Source organism: Bos grunniens, chromosome 1 (assembly GCF_055505025.1).
Source record: "Bos grunniens cultivar Pamir isolate PY7600 chromosome 1, Bosgru_T2T1.0, whole genome shotgun sequence".
NCBI lineage: Eukaryota > Metazoa > Chordata > Mammalia > Artiodactyla > Bovidae > Bos > Bos grunniens.
The window spans coordinates 83,850,415-83,873,695 of NC_141165.1; the positions used below are offsets into that span (position 1 = coordinate 83,850,415).

General features: G+C 46.3%; 1 long non-coding RNA gene across 1 annotated transcript; it reads left to right on the forward strand.

Moving 5' to 3' along the window:
- Positions 1-11,011: 11,011 nt before the first annotated feature.
- Positions 11,012-21,559, forward strand: LOC147379773 (uncharacterized). Its single transcript, XR_015134167.1, has 2 exons — positions 11,012-11,356; positions 18,935-21,559. It is a non-coding gene; the product is annotated as an uncharacterized LOC147379773 (long non-coding RNA).
- The last annotated feature ends 1,722 nt before the right edge of the window (positions 21,560-23,281 follow it).

Consider the following 23,281-nt stretch of genomic DNA (forward strand, 5'->3'; position numbering starts at 1 on the left):
CAAGATGTAGTCCTGTCTTCAAAAACAGCCACTGAGAGTGTGGTTACTCTAGATCCTGCCAGGGACCCTACAATTTCCTTTAAATTAATTGTAGCCTGATGACCAGACCCTGGTGCCATCTTCAGTCCAAAGGCATCCTTGAATGAGTAATGCAAGTAGAGGCAGCAGTTGCTGATGCACCACATTTCCAGGAGACACAAACACCATTTTTATGCACATCCCTCACTCCCCACCCCCATCTCTGCACACACTCTCAGTACTAGCCCTACACTCTCCTTAGTTCATCTGATCCCAATCCTGCTTACCAGCCAGGATATGCACATCAAGATTCCAGGTCAGGATACTCTGGTGGTATCCAGTTATGGTCTATCCTCATCATTTGCAGATACACCTGTTTGTAATCCCAAAGTCAAGTAGGCATTTTGGTTGTCATTCATTGATATTTGTTCAGTTCAGTTCAGTTCAGTCGCTCAGTCGTGTCTGACTCTTTGCGACCCCATGAATTATAGCACGCCAGGCCTCCCTGTCCGTCACCAACTCCCGGAGTTCACTCAGACTCATGTCCATCGAGTCGGTGATGCCATCCAGCCATCTCATCCTCTGTCGTCCCCTTCTTCTCCTGTCCCCAATCCCTCCCAGCATCAGAGTCTTTTCCAATGAGTCAACTCTTCGCATGAGGTAGCCAAAGTATTGGAGTTTCAGCTTTAGTATCATTCCTTCCAAGGAACACCCAGGACTGATATCATTTAGGATGGACTGGTTGGATCTCCTTGCAGTCCAAGGGACTCTTAAGCGTCTTCTCCAACACCACAGTTCAAAAGCATCAATTCTTTGGCGCTCAGCTTTCTTCACAGTCCAACTCTCACATCCATACATGATCACTGGAAAAACCATAGCCTTGACTAGATGGACCTTTGTTGGCAAAGTAATGTCTCTGCTTTTGAATATGGTATCTAGATTGGTCATAACTTTACTTCCAAGGAGTAAGCGTCTTTTAATTTCATGGCTGCAATCACCATCTGCGGTGATTTTGGAGCTCAGAAAAATAAAGTCTGACACTGTTTCCACTGTTTCCCCATCTATTTCCCATGAAGTGATGGGACCAGATGCCATGATCTTCGTTTTCTGAATGTTGAGCTTTAAGCCAACTTTTTCACTCTCCTCTTTCACTTTCATCTAGAGGCTTTTTAGTTCCTCTTCACTTTCTGCCATAAGGGTGGTGTCATCTGCATATCTGAGGTTATTGATATTTCTCCCAGCAATCTTGATTCCAGCTTGTGCTTCTTCCAGCCCAGCGTTTCTCATGATGTACTCTGCATAGAGGTTAAATAAGCAGGGTGACAATATACAGCCTTGATGTACTCCTTTTCCTACTTTGAACCAGTCTGTTGTTCCATGTCCAGTTCTAACTGTTGCTTCTTGACCTGCATATAGGTTTCTCAAGAGGCAGGTCAGGTAGTCTGCTCTTCCCATATCTTTCAGAATTTTCCACAGTTTATGGTGATCCACACAGTCAAAGGCTTTGATGTAGTCAATAAAGCAGAAATAGATGTTTTTCTGGAACTCTCTTGCTTTTTCCATGATCCAGCAGATGTTGGCAATTTGATCTCTGGTTCCTCTGCCTTTTCTAAAACCAGCTTGAACATCAGGAAGTTCACGGTTCACGTATTGCTGAAGCCTGGCTTGGAGAATTTTAAGCATTACTTTACTAGAGTGTGAGATGAGTGCAATTGTACAGTAGTTTGAGCATTCTTCGGCATTGCCTTTCTTTGGGATTGGAATGAAAACTGACCTTTTCCAGTCCTGTGGCCACTGCTGAGTTTTCCAAATTTGCTGGCATATTGAGTGCAGCACTTTCACAGCATCATCTTCCAGGATTTGAAAGAGCTCAACTGGAATTTCATCACCTTCACTAGCTTTGTTCGTAGTGATGCTTTCTAAGGCCCACTTGACTTCATATTCCAGGATGTCTGGCTCTAGGTCAGTGATCACACCATCATGATTATCTGGGTCGTGAAGATCTTTTTTGTGCAGTTCTTCTGTGTATTCTTGCCACCTCTTCTTAATATCTTCTGCTTCTGCATACCATTTCTGTCCTCTATCGAGCCCATCTTTGCATGAAATATTCCCTTGGTATCTCTAATTTTCTTGAAGAGATCGCTGGTCTTTCCCCTTCTGTTGTTTTCCTCTATTTCTTTGCATTGATCACTGAGGAAGGCTTTCTTATCTCTCCTTGCTAATCTTTGGAACTCTGCATTCAGATGCTTATATCTTTCCTTTTCTCCTTTGCTTTTCACTTCTCTTCTTTTCACAGCTATTTGTACGGCCTCCCCACACAGCCATTTTGCTTTTTTACATTTCTTTTCCATGGGGATGGTCTTGATCCCTGTCTCCTGTACAATGTCACGAACCTCATTCCATAGTTCATCAGGCACTCTGTCTATCAGATCTAGTCCCTTAAATCTATTTCTTACTTCCACTGTATAATCATAAGGGATTTGATTTAGGTCATACCTGAATGGTCTAGTGGTTTTCCCTACTTTCTTCAATTTAAGTCTGAGTTTGGCAATAAGGAGTTCATGATCTGAGCCACAGTCAGCTACCAGTCTTGTTTTTGCTGACTGGATAGAGCTTCTCCATCTTTGGCTGCAAAGAACATAATCAATCTGATTTCGGTGTTGACCATCTGGTGATGTCCATGTGTAGAGTCTTCTCTTGTGTTGTTGGAAGAGGGTGTTTGCTATGACCAGTGCGTTCTCTTGGCAAAACTCTATTAGCCTTCGCCCTGCTTCATTCCGTATTCCAAGGCCAAATTTGCCCATTACCCTAGGTGTTTGATATTTGTAGAGGGGTGGAAATTTTGCATATTTTGAAGCACATATTCCCAACTGATACCCATGCTGTGCTTTCTTGTTTCAGTTCTCATACTGTAAAGTATCCTTTCACAGACTATTTAGTCCCACTTTCTTTTTAACATTTGTGTGTGTGTGTGAGTGTGTGTGTTATTTTTATTTTTGTTTTAGTGATATCACTGTTTAAAATTAAGCCCAGGGATAGCACTGAAGTTCCGTCTGGTGTTCCTTACTGCAAGAGGACTATGATGCACCTTATGAAGCAAATAATATCTTGTTAGATAAGTTTCATTCAGGTGTGAGTTATAATGCTATTGGCTATGAGTTCATTGTTAATCAATAATATATTTTAAAATATGTCTTTAAACAGAAGCATAGGTAAAACTGACTATGTATTGATCAGTTATCAAAAATATTTTTATCAGAAACTCACAGGAAACTAACCCTGAATTCCTCCTACAAGCAATGGTTCACTATTTGCTAATTCAATGTTCACAGCATCTTTACAGAATACACTTACCATGAATTACAAGAATAGACTATATAGGCTGACAGATTGCAAGGACTAGAAGATGTCTCTCTAACTCAAATGTTTATTCCTAAACAAGTTAGTATAAGTACACTGCTCCCGCATACAAATGCCCAAATTCATAATAGTTCAAATGCAGCAGATATTTATTTCTTATTCACATATCAGTTTTGAGTGAGTGAATGAGACAACCCAGGGGTGACCCTCTACCACTTAGCTCTGCAGGAATCTAAGAATCTTCAAGGCTAGATGGACACAGCCATTATAATATGTGGTTTTCAGGGAACCTGGGCATTATCCTCATTTGGCCCAAAGGAACATGTAGGATTGCACCTGAGATATTTTGATAGGCCAGACCTGGAATTGGCGTGCATCATCACTCCTACTCACTTTCCATTGGCTAGAACTCAGTCATATGGCCATGCTTAGCTGCAAGAGAGTCTGGGAAATGTAGTCTGGCTGATGACCAGGAAGAAGAGAATAAGATTTCCTTGACACCTAGCAGTCTCTGACACAGTTTGTTTGTTTCACAGACTCATATGAAGTTGGGTTCATACCAAGACCTGTGACTGCCCCAGGAAGATTAATAATTTGCTCCCTCCCCTTGAATTCTTCTTTAAATATTTATTCAAAGTTTACTTTGAGACAAAACCAAGACCTGTGTAGAGACAGGGAGGAAGAGAGCTGTACCTTGACCTGAGGAAATCCTGCCCAAACCCTTGCCCTGACTCCTGAGCCAGCTCCAGAGTTAATTAATTTTCCCAGCCCCTCTCTAGTATAGCACATTCCTAATCCTTGCCGAAATCAGAGCCCTTTAGTGTAAGGAAGCCCAAAACTGAGGGAGGGTCCTGAGGCCCTTACCAGGAGACACTTCTTGAACCAGGAATTCCCCAGAGGAACCACACAGGCCCAGCAAGCCCACAGACTCAGAGAGATGGCAGCCACAGAGGACACCAGCTCCAGGTAGAGAGGCCAAGACCCTGGCAACTCCCGGGGCAAGTGGGAGGTCACACCCAGCCAGACAAGGCCTGAGCCAACCCTGACTTTAGCTGTCTGAGTCCCTTCCTGCTTTGTGAGGCCAACTGTGAGGAACCAGAAAGGAATGTTACAGTGTGAGAAGGACTTTGGGGTGACAGTGGCCTGAACAAGAGCAGAGACTAGAGGGACCTCATATTTAGCCCATGTTCTAAGGGAGACCAAAGCCCCTTTTGTGCTTTGAAAGCATTTATAAGCAACCAGGGAGCTGCAGACCACCTTAAGCCCTCCTCACGTTACTGCTCCCACACACTCTAACTAAAGTCAAAAGGAACACAGACAGGCAATGGCCCTCAAAAAGGCACACAAGCCTCTGTCTTCCCTCTTTGATGTCTCTCCCAGGTGTCAAAAGAAGGACTCCCATTCTATAAACCAGCAGCTTCATGGGATCTGGAAACAACCCCTGAAAGAAAAAAGCAATAATAATTTTATGTTCGATGACAGGCCTTGTGATAAACATTTGATGTGTGTTGCTGCACTGAATTCTCACAAGGTCCTGGGAGGCAGGTACTCTAATCCCTGTCCTGCTGGTGAGGAAACAAGAGCTCAAAGGAGAGAAGTCATTTGGACACATTCATGCAGCTAGAAAGACGTGGAGTCAGCCCCTTCTGTCTGGCTGCTAAACCTGTCTTCTTAACTTCTAATCTCTGAGGCTGACAACACTGGTCACTTGCTGGATGTGGGCAGGGGGTGGGGGGCAGGGAAATCCTTACCTGCTACCTTCTAGTACCCGCACCACCACCTCCTCCACAGCTGAGGCCTGACTCCCTTGGTAGAACCACCTCCATGCTAACCACCTACCAGCATGGCCCCATCACCTCCATGCATTCACTGGACTCAACCCTTTCTCTGCCATGGCTTTCAGACCTCTTGGCAGCAACAATGGACAACACTTCTCCCTTTCTGCACCTGAGAAGCTGGGATTCCTTCCATGGATTTCCATGGGCAACCTGAACTGATGCAGTTGGCGGTGGTTTCTTGGCACGTTCTCCCTGGAGGCAATCACCACTTCTAGTCTCCTTTCAATCTTTTTCTCTCTTTTGTTCTTTTTCTTAAAACAGATCCTGTGAATTAGTGTGGGATAAAACCAACAAGTTTGTGATGGTTCATCATTTAAGATGTTTCTTCTTTACACCTTTCCTAGGGTTTGAGGAAGGAGGACAGGGCATTGTATAGGCCAAGTCTTTATCAGGGTATTGCTAAGCCATGTTAAGGGCTTCCCTGGTGGCTTAGACAGTAAAGAATCCTCCTGCAATGCGGGAGACCTGGGTTTGATCCCTGGGTTGGGAAGATCCCCTGGAGAAAGAAATGGCAATCCACACCAGTATTCTTTCCTGGAAAATCCACACGGACTCAGGAGCCTGGCGGGCTACAGTCCACAGGTTCACAAACAGTCGGATACAACTGAGCGGCTAAGCACAGGAAGCCATGTTAAACTCTCCCCATCCTTTCTCCCCAACCAGATCTTCTTTCCAAGACTCTAGAGGAGTTGGCAGAAAAGGGCCAGTCAGGTGCCACAGCTGTATTCCCAGGAGTCTGGGTCATGCCTGACTTCCCAGATGCATTAGATTGAGTGACACTGTGGTTAAGAGAGTTGCCAAAAATCGCAGAGCTGGAGAAGGCCATTCCAGAGGGCTGGGATATTGAAAGCAAGCCAAAGGGCCAGAGTCGAGTCCCAAGGAGGAAGCATCCAGGGAGCCACATCGAGTGCCTGGGGCTGAGGATGGCAAGCTTGCTGCGGGCCTGCCTGCTGACAGCTCCGTGGAGAGCTTCACACATCACAGGTCCTTGGTCTCTTCACCTGAAAAACCAGCAGGTCCGGCCACCCGAGGCAGACAGATACTAAATTGGTCTAAGCTCCCTTCCAGCTTTGGGATTCTTCCACTACTTAAAAATCTAGGGGTCTGGAAATGCCCCTTGGCCTTTTCCCATTCACTTGGAGTGCTGACCACACCAAACCTGAGATGCAGTTCTCTTGTTCCCACCCAGCCCTTGCCAGGGAAATAGGATTGAGGCCCTTCTGACCCATTTACTTCAAAGGCGACCGAAGGGTGGCCTAGCAAAGAGGATAGATGCCTCCAAAGTCATGCTGAGCCTTCTGGATGGAAGATTTATGACTTCTCTCCCTTCTTGGGACCAAAAAGTTCTGTGTGACTGACTTTCACACCCCAAAACTTTCAGTCTGCCTTGAGCATCCCCAGGCACCTTAACCTTAGGGAACAACCCCCTTAGCCTTCAGCGGAAACCGGGAAAGGGGGGAAGGGGATTAGGGACATGTCACTCCCGCTGCCTGTGACAGCTTCATCCTCACGCCCACCTCCTCCCAACTCCACCCCCTGGCAGGGAGAGCTGGTCCCAGCCAGCGTCAAAGAGTCAAAACAGAGCTCCTTTTCCTTGTGCATTTTCCTCCTCTATGGCTTAGACTGTAAAGTCATCAGGAAGTATGGTCTAGTGCTCCAAGCTCCAGACAGACGGCCTGACCTCTGTCCCGGCTGCCAGGACTGACCTGGGCCAGACATCGCGCTCCTAAGACTGTCTCCTCCCCTGCAAACAATTCTGGCAAAGGCGTCATCACCTCTCACCGCAAAATACGGCCCCTCCCCGCTCCTGCAGCAGCCAGACTTAGGACCAGCCTATCTCTAGGGAGAGGGGATCACTGTGGGGAAAGGTGTGGAAGAACAGGGTAAGAAGGGGTTCATTGTACAATGCGGGCGGTGGGGGAGGGGATGAAGACCTCAGGGACTGTCCCTCCCATCTAGATTATCTTCATTTTTCCACTGGCCCTGAGGTGGAGGGTCCCTGCTCTGGGCTCCCCTGAATTTGGGCCAGTTTTCTTTGGGCAACAAGCTGATGTGCAGATAAACGGAGGGCCTGTTGTGGATGGCTGCTGGGCGTCTCTGGGGATCAGTAACACCTTCATCAGAGAGGTGCTGCTGTAAGCATTCACTTCCCTTCCCTGCCCCCACCCCTTAAATAAGCAGGCCGTTTCCTCCTCTCCACCCTCCCTGCGCAGCTGGGTCATTCTGCCTTCCTCTGGCTGGAGTCCGACTTCTCATCCAGTGTCAGACCTCCACTGCCCTTGGTGCATCCTGTCTTTGGCTCCTTATTTTTTTAAAAATTGAAGTAAAGGTGATTTACAATGTTGTGTGGTTTCAGGTACACAGCAAAGTAATTCAGATATGTGTATATATCCATATTCATTTTCATATTCTTTTCCATATAGTTTATTACAGGATATTGAATATAGTTCCATGTGCAATACAGCAGGATCTTGTTGTTTACCTGTTTTATGTATAGTAGTTTGTATCTGCTAATCCCAAGCTCCTGACTTATTCCTCCCTCACTCCTTTGCCCTTGGTAACCGTAAGTTTTTTTTCTATGCCTGTAAGTCTGTTTCTGTTTCACAGGTAAGTTCATTTGTGTCATATTTTAGATTCCTCATATAAGTGCTTTAAAATATTTGCCCTTCTCTCTCTGACTTACTTCTCTTAGTCTGATAATCTCTAGGTCCATTCCTGCTGCAAATGCAAAAGACATTATTTCATATTTTTATGGCTGAGTAATATTCTGTTGTGTATTATTGTTGTAATATTCTGTTGTATATGTATTGTATATACATATATATAGTTTTACCTTTAAAGCAGAGTTTCTTTCAACCATGTTTTACCTTTAAAGCAGGGTGTCTTTCAACCATGATTATCTATTAGAATCACTCAAATATATATTCCACCTCTTTCTTTATCCATTCATCTGTTGATAGACATTTTGGTTGCTTCCATAGCTTTCCTGTTCTTCTGGTCCTTATGAGGTCTCCTTTTACGATTGCCTTTAAATGAGCCCCTGACCTGACTGTGAAGGAAAGCTTATATCTCCCTCTGTGCTGGTGTGGCAGGGTTTTTCAGAGCTGAGATACATAAAAGTTGCTGAAGAATGGGCCCCTTCAGTGACCCTCTGTCTGGCCTCTGGTGAGGATTTTCATCTGATCCTTAATCCTCCTTTTTCCACATGGACAAACACACCCAACACGGTCACCTTCCATTCAACTATCTCTGGCTGTCCAGCAGCAGACAAGGAAACTTCACATGCCCTTCATCAATGACACGAAGTGGGCATTCATTCTTGGGAAGGAAAAGTTAGTAGGTGCCGGGGCAGAGAAGTCTGTGTATTTGAATGGGCAGGCATCCTTGCTCCTAAAAGTAAACCACCAGACACCATTTCACGGCCCTTAGATAAGATCTGCAAGCATGGCTCTCAACACTGGCTACATGTTAGAATCCAGGCTGCCTCCAGATTCATTAAAAGGAAATCTCCAGGAGCGGGATCAGCCCTCGGCCAACTTTGAGAGCCTCCAATCTAAAACACTGACCCAGATGGCAGTTTAGGAAACAGCAGCTCAGACAGGGCAGTGACCCGCCCAAAGTTTAACGGTCAATTAGGAGCAGAGCCTGGTCTCTTAACTGTAAATTCATCTCTCTTCCTGTCATAGTTTCCCCTGTGGTCACTGTAGGAGAGAAGGACTTAATTTTGGGTAGGCATTAAAATTATCTGGGGAACTTTTGAAATACATGATGACAGCCTTCATCCTGGAATTCTCATTTAATTGCTCCGGAGTATGGCCTGGGCATACATTTCTTTTTCTTTTTTTTTTTTTTTGAGTCCCAAATAGATAATCATGGCTGAAAGAAACCCTGCTTTAAAGGTAAAATTCAGAAAAAGAGAAAGAAAAAGGAGGGAGAGAGAGAGAAGGGAAGAAAATAGTGCTACAGAGGTCACAGGAGGGAAGAATGTTCCTGGAGGCAGTATCTCCGGGATCTGCCAAAATACATGACGTTTGAGCTGGATTTTGAAGGAGAAATAGACTTGGATACTTGGAAGTGGCCAAAGCCTTTGCAAGGCAGGGAAAAGAATGAGCAGAGTCCCACAGGAAGGGATGTGGGAGGTGTAAGAGTTGAGAAGTGGACAAACAGGTCTTTTGGGACTGAAACGTGTGAGACCATGAACACCACACTTGGGAATGTGGACTGAATTGTCCGGGCCACACAGCAGAAGCACCTGGAGGGCTTGTTAAAGCAGATTACCCGGCCCCACCCTCAGAGCTTGGATTCAGTGGGCCTGTGCCGGGGCCCGAGAACTTGCATTCCTAACAAGTCCCCACGTGACACTGATGCTGCTGGTCCTCAGAAGACACAGTAAGAACCACTGGGCTGCACCAAGGGAACTCAGAGGAGGTTTTGGCTCTTGGAGACTGCATTTGAGAGAGAGAGGGGGGAAGGAAGAGACTTACTGTCAGAAAGAAAAAGACAAATACCATACGATATCACTTAAAATATGACACAAATGAATTTATCTGTGAAACAGAAACAGACTCGCAGACATAAAGAACAGACTCGTGGTTGCCAAAGGGGAGGTGGGGTGAAAGAGGGATGGACTGGAAGGCTGGGTTTAGCAGATGCAGACTATAGTATACAGAATGGATGAACAGGGTCCTGCTGCATAGCACAGGGAGCTATATTCAATATCCTGTGATCAACTATGCTGGAAAAGAATATGAAAAAGAATGTATATATATATATATATATGTATGTATGTATATATGTATAACTGAGTTGCTTTGCCATACAACAGAAAATTAACACAGCATTGTAAATCAACTACACATCAGCATAAATTCAAAAAAAGAAAGGAAGAGACTTGCTAAGACAGGAAAATGATCTGATGTGGAAAGAGAAAGCAGGAAGTCTTCTAGTACACTTCTAGTACATCAAGAGAGGACCCAGGAGGGCTGGGCAGGGAGCAGAGGAGGGAGGGCTTCCAGCGGATGCTAGTGCAGGAGAGCACAGAACGCGGGGACCACCTGGATTCAGATGGAAGTCGAGGCGGAGTCCAGGATGAGTGAACTGGGAAGACTCGACAGCCAAGATGACGACCACACAAGTCTCTGAGCTGAGGAGCCAGGGGAGGAATGGGCGGGGGCAGCACCACGGCCTCAGCTGGAACATGAACACCGGACCCTCATCCCAAGCTCCGGGCAAGCCTGTGACCTCTGCCTCAGGCCCAGATCACTACAGAATAAAGACGGCTTGGCCCTGCTCCCCCAGGTGTCACCGCTTCTACGTTAAAACTCTTCCAGGAGGTGCGGGGTGGCCTGAGCCAGTGTGCCTCTCCCCACCACACACAGGGCCTGGGGGGCAACAGTGTTTTTTCAGGTCAACTCAGGGAGGCAAGTTTAGCAAGCCTGGGTATGTTGCTCATGCTCAGACACATTTTGCTCCAAACCCTTAGTTTGCATCTGCCTTCATATTTACGGAACATATACTTGTTCCGCAAAGCAGTGATTCTCAATCTTGGCCTCACGTTTATAGAATCATCTGCTGAGATTTAAAAATGCCTGTACCCGGCTGCATCCCACACCAATCAGAACACAATCTCTGGAGTGAGATTCAGGCACCTGTATATTTTCAAGCTCCCTGAGTCATTCAAAAGTGCAACCAGGACTCAGGACTGTGACCTGTAGGGTGTGTGTAGGTAGCCTCCAAATAGCGTATTTATGAAAATGGCACTTCCTCTCAAAGGAAATGGTTTGAATGCATCTGACATCACCCCACCAGCCCCCTACTCCCTCTTCCCACCCATGGGTATGGGTCAAGGGACTTCAACTTTCTGACCTACAGGCCTGCCCTGGAGGTTGGAGCTGGAGCTGCGGATGTGGGCTGTGGTGGATGAGGCTGGAGGTGCGGCCCAGGAAGGGAGGAGCCGGAGGGCCCAAAGTCCAAGGAGGCCTGCACTCACAGGAGGCCGCCCCCAGGCCTAAGGAGGGGTGGGTGTGGTGCAGCGCCCAGCCTACCCGGAGGTTTTAAAGACCTGAGGGAGCCGTGGGTGAGGGCGACGGGAGGGGCTCTGCATGGAGGCTGGCAACTCCCAGGGCTGCTCTTCAGTACAGGTGAGTGTGGGAAAGCCAGGAGAGGGCAGGGTGCCACAGGGGCCTGGCTCCTGGTCCTCCTCCTGGACCTGGAGCCCCAGACACAGAGGAGACTCACTGGGGAAAGATGAGCTCTAGGGCTGCCGGGATTCAGGGTCTTGAAGCTGGTATGGTTTGGGGGCACGTCTTTAAGAAACAACACAATGTGCCAAGTATAACATAAGCACAGGGCCTCGGAAGGCAGCCGGGCTCTGTGGTGGGCCATTTGACCTCCCGGTAATCCACCCCAGGCTCACAAGCCGCGATAAGACATTAACTGTTTCATTGCCAAAGCCTGTCATAACTTCCAGGGTGGTATCTTTGTGGTCCTGTAGGTACTGTGGTCTTTGGGACCGGTCAGACCAGGGAGGCCAGTCATCCATTCTATTTCCGGGGCAAGAAAGAGATAGAGAGGTGTCCATGGTCAGCCACCCAACGCAGCAGTGACGGGGCCACTGACAGGGGCCCTCGGTGCCAGCCCTGGACACCAATGGCCCCCTCCACACGCTGGAATGAGAACTTCCCACATGTCAGGGTTGTGCTGGACATAGCAAGCACCGCAGAGGCTCACAGGTGACCCCAGCTCTCAAAAAGGAGACCCTGCCCTCAAGGAGCTCTAAGTGTGGTGAGGAGGCCCACACAGGCCAGCAATTACAGTGGGAGGGGCACAGAAAAGACACGTGCAGGCGCCTGTGAGCACAGGAGAGAGGGTGAGAGGTACTCACCAGAGGCAGTTTAGGCAGGCTTCCTGGAGGAGGCAACACGAGAAGGAGCCAGAGAACTGGTCCAGCAGAGGAAACTCACCAGCCAGGGAAAGTTTTCCTGCACTGCAAACAGCCCCACAGTATCTATTAAACACCCACTATGATCCAAACCTTAGGCTAATCGTCATGTATCTATGAAGAACAGTCTGTCCCATATCCTCCCAGGATGGGTTCTAGGATCGTTTCCATTTTACAGATAAGGAAGCTGACTCAGTGCTGTTGAAGCACTTGTAATCACTCTCACAGCTAGTCAAGTGGTGGGTCTGACTATTACAACCAGGAAGTCTGGCTCTAGAGCCCCTGTAGGCCCAGAACTATGAGAGGGACAGCTTGAAGGATTTGGGGAACCGCAAGAAATTCAGTATCTCACACACAGGAAGCCCAAGGAAGGAATCTGGGAGAGGCCCAAAGTGCAGGATGGATCCTGAAGGGCCTGGAAAAACAGGTGAAGGAGTTGGGGTTGGTCCTATAAAGGCAGAATAACAACTGAAGGTTTTCGAGTAAGAGTGCAGCATGGTCAGATCTCGGCTTTAGCAAGGTTATCATAGACATGAGTATAGAAGATGGATTGGAGGCCATCCGATGGACGCAGGAGGATATCTAAGGATATTACTGCAGAGTCCTGGTAAGTGCTGAAGCAGCATCAGCTGAGGCTGAGGGACCAGCTCAGAGCTCTTCTGCCTCCAAAGACCAACTTTACCAGCCTGGGTGAAGTGGGATGAGTCAACAGGGTTTGGGGAGAGGGGGCAATGGGGGGAAGCGGGAGCAGTTTTATGCCACAGAAACTGCTCTGGACTTGGAGCCACGAGACCTGAGTTCCCACAGGCCGCTTTTGTGTACACAGTCAGAACCCTTCACTTCGCTGAGTCACAGTTTCCTCATCTGGAAAGTAGGCATAAGAATTCTTGTTCTGACTCAATTTTTTTGTGAGATTTAAGCAGCATGTATGTGAAAGATAACCCACAAGTATTATTGGTAATCCAGTGGAAACTTTAAAATGTCTGCACAATTAAGTGACAGCCCAGAGACCAAAGACTTCATCTCCTTGGGCCGAAGTGGTTTCCTTTGCTTGGCGATGGGACTCCTAGCTCAAGCGTGTTCCCACCTCCACAGGACTCACTGACCCTCCTCCTCCTTCAAAGCCCAGCCCAGTGGCTCCTCCTTCATGAAGCCTTCCTTCAGACTCCTGGCTGGAAATAATTGCTTCTTCCCTAGAAGAAGCACTACTTACTGCTCATTCAGAGTCTCACCTCTGTCTCTGATAGAGCTGCAGTTGGTGATGTGTTCTGCTGCCCCCAGCCTCCTTGCTGACTTTTCTTATTCCTCTTTGCCACACAAAGAACACATTCCACACTTTTTTGTTGAATGGTTAAAATACCGAGTGTGTGAATGACTGGGCTGTGGTTCCATGGAGAAGTCTGGGAAGATAGCAGCCTTGATCCAGAGAAAAGGGCAAGAGGGTTCTATGTGATGACATGAGGGTCGGAGGCCTGGAAGGCTACCAATAGGCTTTCAAATTCTCCAAAGACAGATGGGAAATAATGAGAGAGGTTAACTGTATTTGCTCACAGTTGCTGCTGCTGCTGCTAAGTCACTTCAGTCATGTCCAACTCTGTGTGACCCCATAGACGGCAGCCACCAGGCTCCCCCGTCCCTGGGATTCTCCAGGCAAGAACACTGGAGTGGGTTGCCATTTCCTTCTCCAATGCAGGAAAGTGAAAAGTGAAAGTGAAGTCGCTCAGTCATGTCCGACTCTTCGAAACCCCATGGACTGCAGCCTATCAGGCTCCTCCATCCATGAGATTTTCCAGGCAAGAGTACAGGAGTGGGGTGCCATTGCCTTCTCCTTTGCTCACAGTTACTAAGTCCCTGTTTTATGATTTGCTAAGTGTTTCCCTGAATTGTCTCGTTTAATTCTTACAACAAACCTGTAAGGAGGTAACATTTTTATCCAACACCTCACCCAGTGCCAACAGAGACATTGCTCAGTTAATTTACAAACAGAAATGATGGATGAAGAAACTGGGCCCCGGAAGGTGCAGCCACTTGCCTAATGTCATACCATCAGAGTTAGTAGCCATCAGAGTTGAGATTTAACTCTTCACTACTTCATACTGCTTCTCATAGAAGAAAAGACAACAGGTTGTAGGCAGTGTGAGGGAAAAGCAGGCATGGTGGGGGAAGGCTTCTCGCTCGCTGCACCTGTCCAAGGACTGGAATATGAAAATCCAGGAGAGAGCTTTGAATCAGGGGTCCTGCTTGGCCAACTTTTCCCAACCTGAAAAGTCAAGTACAAGTCCCCCCTTGGAGGAAGGGAGATGGTTTCAGAGTCCAGGGCCAGCACAGGCCAGCCCCTGAGGAGTCATGGAGCTTTATTTGCTTAGCTCTTTTCCAGGCATTTCCTTATCAGCATTTCTTCTAGAAGGGTCTGGACAGCTCGTTTCATTACAGGGCTCAGGCTGGCAGAAACCCTGTTTATTAAAAAGGGTGGAGTGGACCCTGTGTCCTAGGATCTGTTCTCTGCTCCCATCACTCAGCTGGTTGAGAGAAGACGGGCCACGAGACAGAGAGGGTGTGAACAGGCCAAAGAAACCCCACAGCCTTCGCCCGCCCAGGAGAGCAGGAGAGAAGCAGATCCTGCCTGACTGATCCCAGACCCCCGCACTGCCCTGCTGACATTTGATAAATGCTTCCTGTGAAAATGTTTACCCAGGAGGAAAGGAATCCTGCCTCCCCTCCCTACCACGCGGGTGGGAAGAGGGGCTGCACCGGCCCCATAAATCCTAACAACTGTCTCTGCTCACCACCCCGCCTCCCCGGGTGCCCTGCAGGGGGTGGGGGAGACAAAGGTGCCAGACACTGAGCTGTGACGGGAGGCAGGTACGCAGCCGGGGAGTGGGGCGGGGGAGGGTGTCACATGTGTGGGCCGTGTCCATTTGTCACTTCTATCTACTATTTTTTTTTCTCCATTTCTTTTAAATTAAGTTGCCATCTATCCTTGTTTAATCCCAGAAGTCCAAAAGGAACCATCAGGAGCAGGTTTCTTTTCATTTTTCCCTGCTTGGGAAGTGATGTGAGGACGGAGCCAGCGAACAGTCACAGTGGATCTTAAATCTTGTGAGAAGCATCCACGGGCCTGGAAAAAAACAGCTTGCTTCCGCAACAGTCAGGGTCTCCGGGTTCCAGTCTCAGAGGGCCTCTAGAGAGGCCCGTGGACGTGTTGAAAGAGTGTGATGGCAGGAGCCACAGGAGCCAGTCAGGGCTGGTGTCGTCACTCAGGAGCCACAGGAGCCAGTCAGGGCTGGTGTCCTCATTCATCCACCCTGCGACCTCCAGCAGGTTGCACAGCTGCCCGGTGCCTAGCTTCCTCCCCTGCAGATTAGAGACCATGCTATTACCTGCACAGGTTCCTGTGAAGGCTGAGGAAAGGACGCATGTACAGACACACTGAAACAGTAAAATAATGCACGCTCATGGGTTTGTTTTTTTTAAGCCAAGGAAATTGGCCGAGTTCTCCATCTATGAAAAGAGTACCACAGGCTCTTCATCTCACTTTCCTGAATGTCAGGACAGAAGAGATAATAGTAACAAACATTTCCAAGACCTTGGGTCAATTTTTCATTTCACCAACATCCAAACAATCAGAAAATGAAAAACACCCCAAAACTTGTTTTTTCTTCTAACGATTATTTCAGCCTACACTAGCACCTGAAGCAAAGCACCAAAGGCTACATTATTTTTTAAATATCACATTCTTGGTCTGGAAAAGTTCATGACAACATATTTCTAGCTTAGCCTGAATATCTCTTTAACTGAAGCACACCAATTCTCAACAGTAGTTCTGTTTAAGTATGTAACTAAACAGAGCACGTATACCAGAAGCAAATCAGCAGCTTACTTAAAAGGCCACATCCGTTGTACTGGATCAGAACTTCTCGGGGGGACAGGACTGGGAAATCATATTTTAATGTGTATGTCAGGTGGTTAAAAGTCATGCATGCTGCCTGTTAAGGGCTTCCGCTAATCTGGAGGCTCTGCAACGTGCTGCCAGAGAGGCATCAAACCTCCTCTAAGTCCTTCAGCAGCCAATCCCTGGAACCCCAAGAGGGGAAACTCAGTTCAGTTCAGTTGCTCAGTCATGTCCGACTCTTTGTGATCTCATGGACATGCCAGGCTTCTCTGTCTATCACCAACTCCTGGAGCTTACTCAAACTCACGTTCATCAAGTCAGTCGTGCCATTCAACCGTCTCATCCACTGTCGTCCCCTTCTCCTCCTGTCTTCAGTCTTTCCCAGCATCAGGGTCTTTTCCAATGAGCTGGTTCTTCACATCAGGTGGCCAAAGTACTGGAGTTTCAGCTTCAGCATCAGTCTTTCCAATGAATATTCAGGACTGATTTCCTTTAGGAAGGACTGGTTGGATCCCCTTGCAGTCCAAGGGACTCTCAAGAGTCTTCTCCAACACCACAGTTCAAAAGCATTAATTCTTCAGTGCTAAGCTTTCTTTATAGTCCAAATCTCACATCCACACATGACTACTGGAAAAACCATAGCTTTGACTAAATACTTTGGCATATGAGTTAGGGTGACCAATCTTCTTGATTTCCCTGGGACTATACCAGTTTTAGCACTTAAAGTAAGTACCCACGAAATCCCTCAGTCCCAGGCACACTGGAACAGCTGGTCACCTTACTACAAGCTCAGACCATCTTATCACCCCTCAGGGAATCTCCAGCTATATAGGAACCCATGCCTTCTGACCCACTCACATACATCCTTTGCTCCCCAAGAATCAGGCTTTTCAGAGCAAATGTGACTAGGCAATCATTCTCCATCCAGCTGAGCTCTATGGTGAACTTCTGATCACAATGGACATATTAGAGATAAAGGAGAAGGTATACAGAGAGCATTATTGAATCCATCAGTACCAATTTCCAAAGACCCATATTCAAGAATTTGCTTAATGAACCCTGATGCTGAAAGAGAAAATGGTTCAGGACACAGACACCCTGCTGCCCCACAGTTAATTTAGAACAAAATGGTATGTGCATCGGTCCTGATGGCCACTGGAGCAGACAAGCTGATTAAATCCTGGCTCTGCCACTGAATAGCCATATGACCTTGGGCAGGTTGCCTGAATTTTCTCATCTATTAAATGGACATAAAATCTCCTTCATAGATTTATCATGAGAATTAATACATATAAATTATAAGAGTGCTTGTAGTAAACTGTCCATTGCCCCATAACCTACACACTGCACAGCCAAGACCAGTGTCTAAATATTGTCACATAAGCCAAGTGGAAGGTAACAGGATTACCAATTTGTTTCCCAATAATTGGGGAAAGTAAAGCGGAACTAGAAAACTATTTTCTCAGAACATATTATTTTTTCTTTGCTTTGAGAGTCATTGTCTCCTCCAAGAATGATTGCTGTCTTTAATCTCATGATGGAGGTTAAATAAATAAAAATAAATAAATAAATAAAGGAACAATCAACTACATAATGAATCGTCCCTGGCATCAATACTATGCTCTATCTACATTAACTCTTTATGTTAAAGTGTCACATTAACAGGTTACTCCACCAGACCTGTGCAAGCCCTTCCCATTATCAACCAAGGTGGTTTGGCCTCTGTTGTCTGACTAGTATGTACTACTTAGTATCTACCATATATTTCTTGCTAAGCTGGGTACTATAGAAGATGCAATAAAGTGTAAGAAATGGGAGGAGCTGATCTTTGCTGCATTTACTAGTATTTATCTGAAGGACAAGCTATCAGTAGCTAAACAAGTACTTTGTTCTTGTTGTTTAGTTGCTAAGTTACGTCAAACTCTTGTGACCCCATGACTGGTAGCCCACCGGGCTCTGTTCATGGGATTTCCCAGGCGAGGATACTGGAGTGAGTTCCATTTACTTCTCCAGAGGATCTTCCCAACCTAGGGATCGACCCCACATCTCCTGTGTTGGCAGGTGGATTCTTCACAGCTGTGCCACCTGGGAAGCCTAAAACAGTACATATCAAATACCAAAGTACCTAGGTATTCAGTAAAGACAAGAGAAGGCAGAGGTCGTTGTGGGCCAAGGAGGTGAAGGAAGAGGAGAAATAAGCTGGTATGTGGTAGATGTCTGCTGTAGCCCAGCTTTTTATATACATCTTGTTCAATGCCCTCTAACTGATGCTATAACAGCACAGCCTATAACCCTCCAACTTTATCCTTTCAAGTATGCTCCAGGAAACATCCAACTTCCAGAATCGGTGTCTCTGGGCCTGAGGGTTTTTTGCAGAATGGAGCTGTCCACTTGAGCTGGGACATTTGTTCTCCCTGGGAAATTAACCCCCTCTGGGGAACAGCCTTCAGCCAATAGACTGAGGGGAGTCAGTGTTTAAATACCCCTACTCCCTTGCCCCTCAGGGAGTATAATTTTCAGGGCATGTGTTTTATACTTTCCAAGACTGTCTCTGTTGGGATCAAGCTGCAGCTGTCCCCAGTGGTAACTGACTTGACAGTGATCCACTAACTGATTGCCTTCCCTTCCCCATCCACTGCCCACGCTTCTTCCCTGCATCCCCTCTGCCTCCCAAATATACCATTCGCACTCACATCCTCATCTCAGGATCTGCTTCTGGCCAAACCCAAACTAAGATAGCCTCAAGTTTCCTGTGAAAATGGTGAAAACTGTCTCCTTTCAATTAATGAGAAAACCAAGACTGAAGGAGATTAAGGAACTACTCTAGGGTTACACAGCTTGTATGTGGTAGAGCTCAGCACTGAACCCACATCCTTCTGACTCCAGGTCCACACCTGTCCTGTTGGCATACTGCGAGAAGAGCGCCTATAAGCATGTCGCTTGACCATGGGGACACAGCCCACCCTTACTCCCATACTTAAACCTCATTCAGGAAACCGGGAACTTCCCCCCAAATCAAGGTTGAAAAAGAGGCTTCTGGAATGTAAGGACAAGAATGATGGTAAGAGGGGAGAAAAATCGCCACCTGGAAATCCTATACTCCACACGTGAAGGCAGGTACAAGGCAAGAAAAGGCAAGATACCCTTTCTGCGTGTGAATATGGTGATAAAATGTCTCCACGCTGTTTCTCAGGATCCACAGAAAATGACTTGTGCAGCCACACTTCGAATTTCTGCAAATCTTTTGTATGAAGGCAGTATGCAGGGCTGTGTTGGAATAACTGGAGTGGACATTTAATTACAACCAAACCTGCACTGGCAAGCATGAAACCCTTACTGTGGCTCAGGGATCTGTCTGTGAACCCAGGTGAAGTTCTGGCTCAGTTAAGAGGTAACGTGATCCAAGTTTCAAGCAAAATGGAATTGTCATGGTCAGAAGCAGATTGATAGGGCAAATCATATGAAATCAAAAAGCCATCAAAAGCCATCTGCAAAGTTTCTTCTATTTATGTCTAGTGTTCTAGTCACCTATTGCTGCATATCAAACCACCTGAAACTCTGGTAGGTTACAACAACCACTTTATTATTATCTCATAGCTTTTGTGGATCAGGAATTCAGGCTGGGCACCAACTATGGTTGCCTGGAGGTACTCAGCTGGCATATGAGCTTGTCTGAAGGGTCTGAGATGGCTTCACACACATGGCAGGCTCATGGGTGGACATGGCTGCAAGGCTGAGCTCAGCAGGGACTGTTGATCAGAGAACTAAGTCTCCAATGAACAAAGTGGAAGCTACATGGTTTTTGATGACCTAGAGTAAGAGGAACAAAATATGACTTCTGCCATACTACTTATCAAAGCAGTCACAAGCATACTTAGATTCTAGGGGAAAGGACTTGGGCCCAATCCCTCAATGGCTGAGTGTTTAAAAGTACAACATCCAGCCTGGGTTAGAAGCCAAGAAGGGGAGTCAGGGCCTGCAGGCTTTCTCTAAATCTGAGATTATAGCTGCAGCTGCTTTGCCAGGGGTTTTGTGACCTTGGGCGCGGAAGAAACCAGGAAATGAGGGATCTGGCAGGGCTAAAATCCCTGCTTGCCTGACAGTGCTCCCTGCTTCTGTTTTGCGTGGCTGGCACACAGCACTGCAGTCATGACTGAAGGGCTGAGTGAAGGCTCTCACCTGCTCAAGATGCTGGTCCCTGAGAGCTGAGAAAAAGGGAGGAGGCCAGAGTGGAAGGGTTTGGCTGATTTGAGCAATGCGCAAATTGAGCAAGGATCAAAAGCCTGAGAGATAGTGCCTGTTGTTGCTCATCACATAGAAGTTCTGCAGCAAAAGAAAAAAAAAAGATCTGCAGCTGACCTTAGACTCAATGGGACAGTCTCACCTCCCAAAGTGTCTGCATCTCCCAAGGCAAGGCCACCCTTGCCTGGGCCACCCAATTCTGATGTCCAATCCTGGAGAAAAGTCCAAGTAACAGTTTCTTACACACCTATGGATGGGTGCCTAGCACAGGCGTGTCCTCAGAGGAGGCCACCAAAAAAATACACTCATCAATTTTATGTTTGTGTTCTTCTTTCTTTTGTCATTTACTGCATTAGAATTAGAAACTTAGAAATAGATTGCAGTGGGAGGTTGGTCATGAAAGGAAGGGAAAGAAAGGCATCTATTGTTGCCAAAAACAACTTCCTGGCGTTGAACTGTGGCCCAGCCTAGCATCTGGGAGTAGAACGGTCCAATCCCATAGAGATCCACTCAGCCATGATCCCTTTACTCAAAGTGAATTTGAAATGTTTGATATGGTCCCAGTTGAACTAATTATTTCCCTCCATATTTGCACAGATTTAATCAAATGATGGATGGATAGACTTATATGTCCTAGGCACTTTCATGTATACTAATCCATCAGTCCTTACAAAAACTCCAAGACATACATGCACTCATCCGTATTTTACCACAGAAGAAACGGAGTGAACCAAATGAACACCCAGATTTGTCTTTTTCCCAAGCCCCTTTCTATTTTCGCTCTGGCTCTGGGGTGACTCTACATCACCAGTCACTCCATCCCATGGGCTAGAACGTAGGCCAGCAATGTGGACCCCTCCCTCTCCCCATGTCTGTCAGTAGGAGGCCCCAAATGGTCTCCATTCTCAGTGTTTTTTCATGAACACTGTTCTTACTCTCTGATAAGAAACTCATTCTTGCATCTTTCATCCTTCGTCACTCGGGCTATTGTGCCAGCCTCCTGGCCAGTCTGTCTGTCTCAACTCCCCTGTTCTCTGTCCATCCTCCATACTATAACCAGAAAGCTGAAACACAGATCTGATCATATAAGCCTTTGCCCATAAATTTTCAATCTTTCCCCACAACCTACAGAATAAATGACTAATCCTGGAGCCTGATGTTCAAGGCTGTCTATGATCTCCTCCTGATCAACATGTCTCATCTCATATACCACTATCTCCTTTCACTGGTATTTTGCAAACCAGAATCAATAAAACCCTGACCATTTTCTATAAGAGTGGAGTTCTATATAATATACTGAAAATTTCTGTCTTTATTTCAGTGGTAATCTTAAGAGGAAAGTGTTTGCCTGTGTGTGTGTGTGTGTGTGTGTGTGTGTGTGTGTGTGTGCTCAGTCGTGTCCAACTCTTTGGACCCTATGGACTGTAGCCCACCAGGCTCCTCTGTCCATGGAATTCTCCAGGCAAGAATACTGGAGTGGGTTGCCATTTCCTCCTCCAGGGCATCTTCCAACCCAGGGATGGAACCCACGTCTCCTTCATTTGCAGGTGGATGCCTCCTCATGGGTCTTCACATTGTTTTCTTCGTTCCAGCAATCCATCAGATCACAAAATCCAAGTTAGCCAGATCCCTGCTTGGTCACCTTGGCTCATGTTGCCCCTTGGGTTTAGAATGCTTCCCACACCTTCCACTTCCACACTCAGCTCCTACCCACCACCACTCCCCAGCTTCATCATGCTTCTCAGTAGGGGTAGCTCCAGGTAGAGCTTCAGGTGTTAAGATCTCCAACCTGGAGTGGACGTTGTAGGTCATATTGGGCTCATTTTACAGTCAGGAAAATCTAGACCCAGAGAAGACAAGTAACAAACTAGGCCTAGACCCCAGGCCTCCTGACACTGTATATGGAGCTCTTTTCACATTTTACAACTTACTGATCACCTTCCTTAAAGTTTTATTGTCCATCTTTGGATTGGATCACTGGCATGGTGGCATGCAGGGTAAATTCTCAGTTTCCCTAACATCATGACAGACAAAGCCATAAAACCACAGTAATTACCTAGCATATTCATATGTCTAAGGGACCACAATGGAATATCCCATGGGAGTTGAATGCGAGGAGCATTTCACATTTCTGTACTTTGGACAATGTAGGCTACTCAAATGAATGCCAGGCAGATTTACTCTTGAGACATCTAGAATTATATGCTGATTTATTGAATCTACTATAATGTCCCCAAATCAATTTTTAAACATTTTTGCAAACCAGAACATGATACAGAAGCAATATAGCAGTTAGTTCAGTGCTCTGAAGTTAGTAAATATTCACTAAATGTGAGTTGGATGAATGGATGTGTCACAGACTGGGAAGCCAGGACACCTGAGTGACAGTCTCATTCTTCTGCTCACTGGCCACAAGGTCTTGGGAAAACCACTTGTTACTCATGAAGCCTTAGTCTGTTCATGTAAAATGAGGCATTTGGACCAACTCAGTGTCTCTGAGATACATTCCTTACAGTTATAAAATTATATAATTTCATAAAAATGCCAAATCTATTCGTACTGTTGGTATCAATGGAAAGTAAAAATAGAACGAGTGTTTATTAACTGTTCTTGTTTTGTTTCATTGTTTATTATATACATCACTTTACATTATTTCAGACTATTGCGTATTTTAGTTATTGCAATTAACTTTTGAAGAAAATATTATTGTAACAATAATAGTATTTTTAGCATAAATAAAAACTGACTTGGAGAAACTGCTTTATTAACACAGCAAGATGTCATCTTCTAGGCTTGTTTGGATTACAACTGCTTTAAAACATTGGGAAATAGGCAGTATAAAACTGATCCCTGAGAGAAAGGATCAATAAGATGAGCCTTAAAATACCTCTGGATTTATCCTTGGAGGCAGTTCCCATCTGGAAATTATGAGCACAATCTGCAAGCTTTGATAAGCAGAGGAGACAGAACCCAGAGACTGGGGAAGCTGAA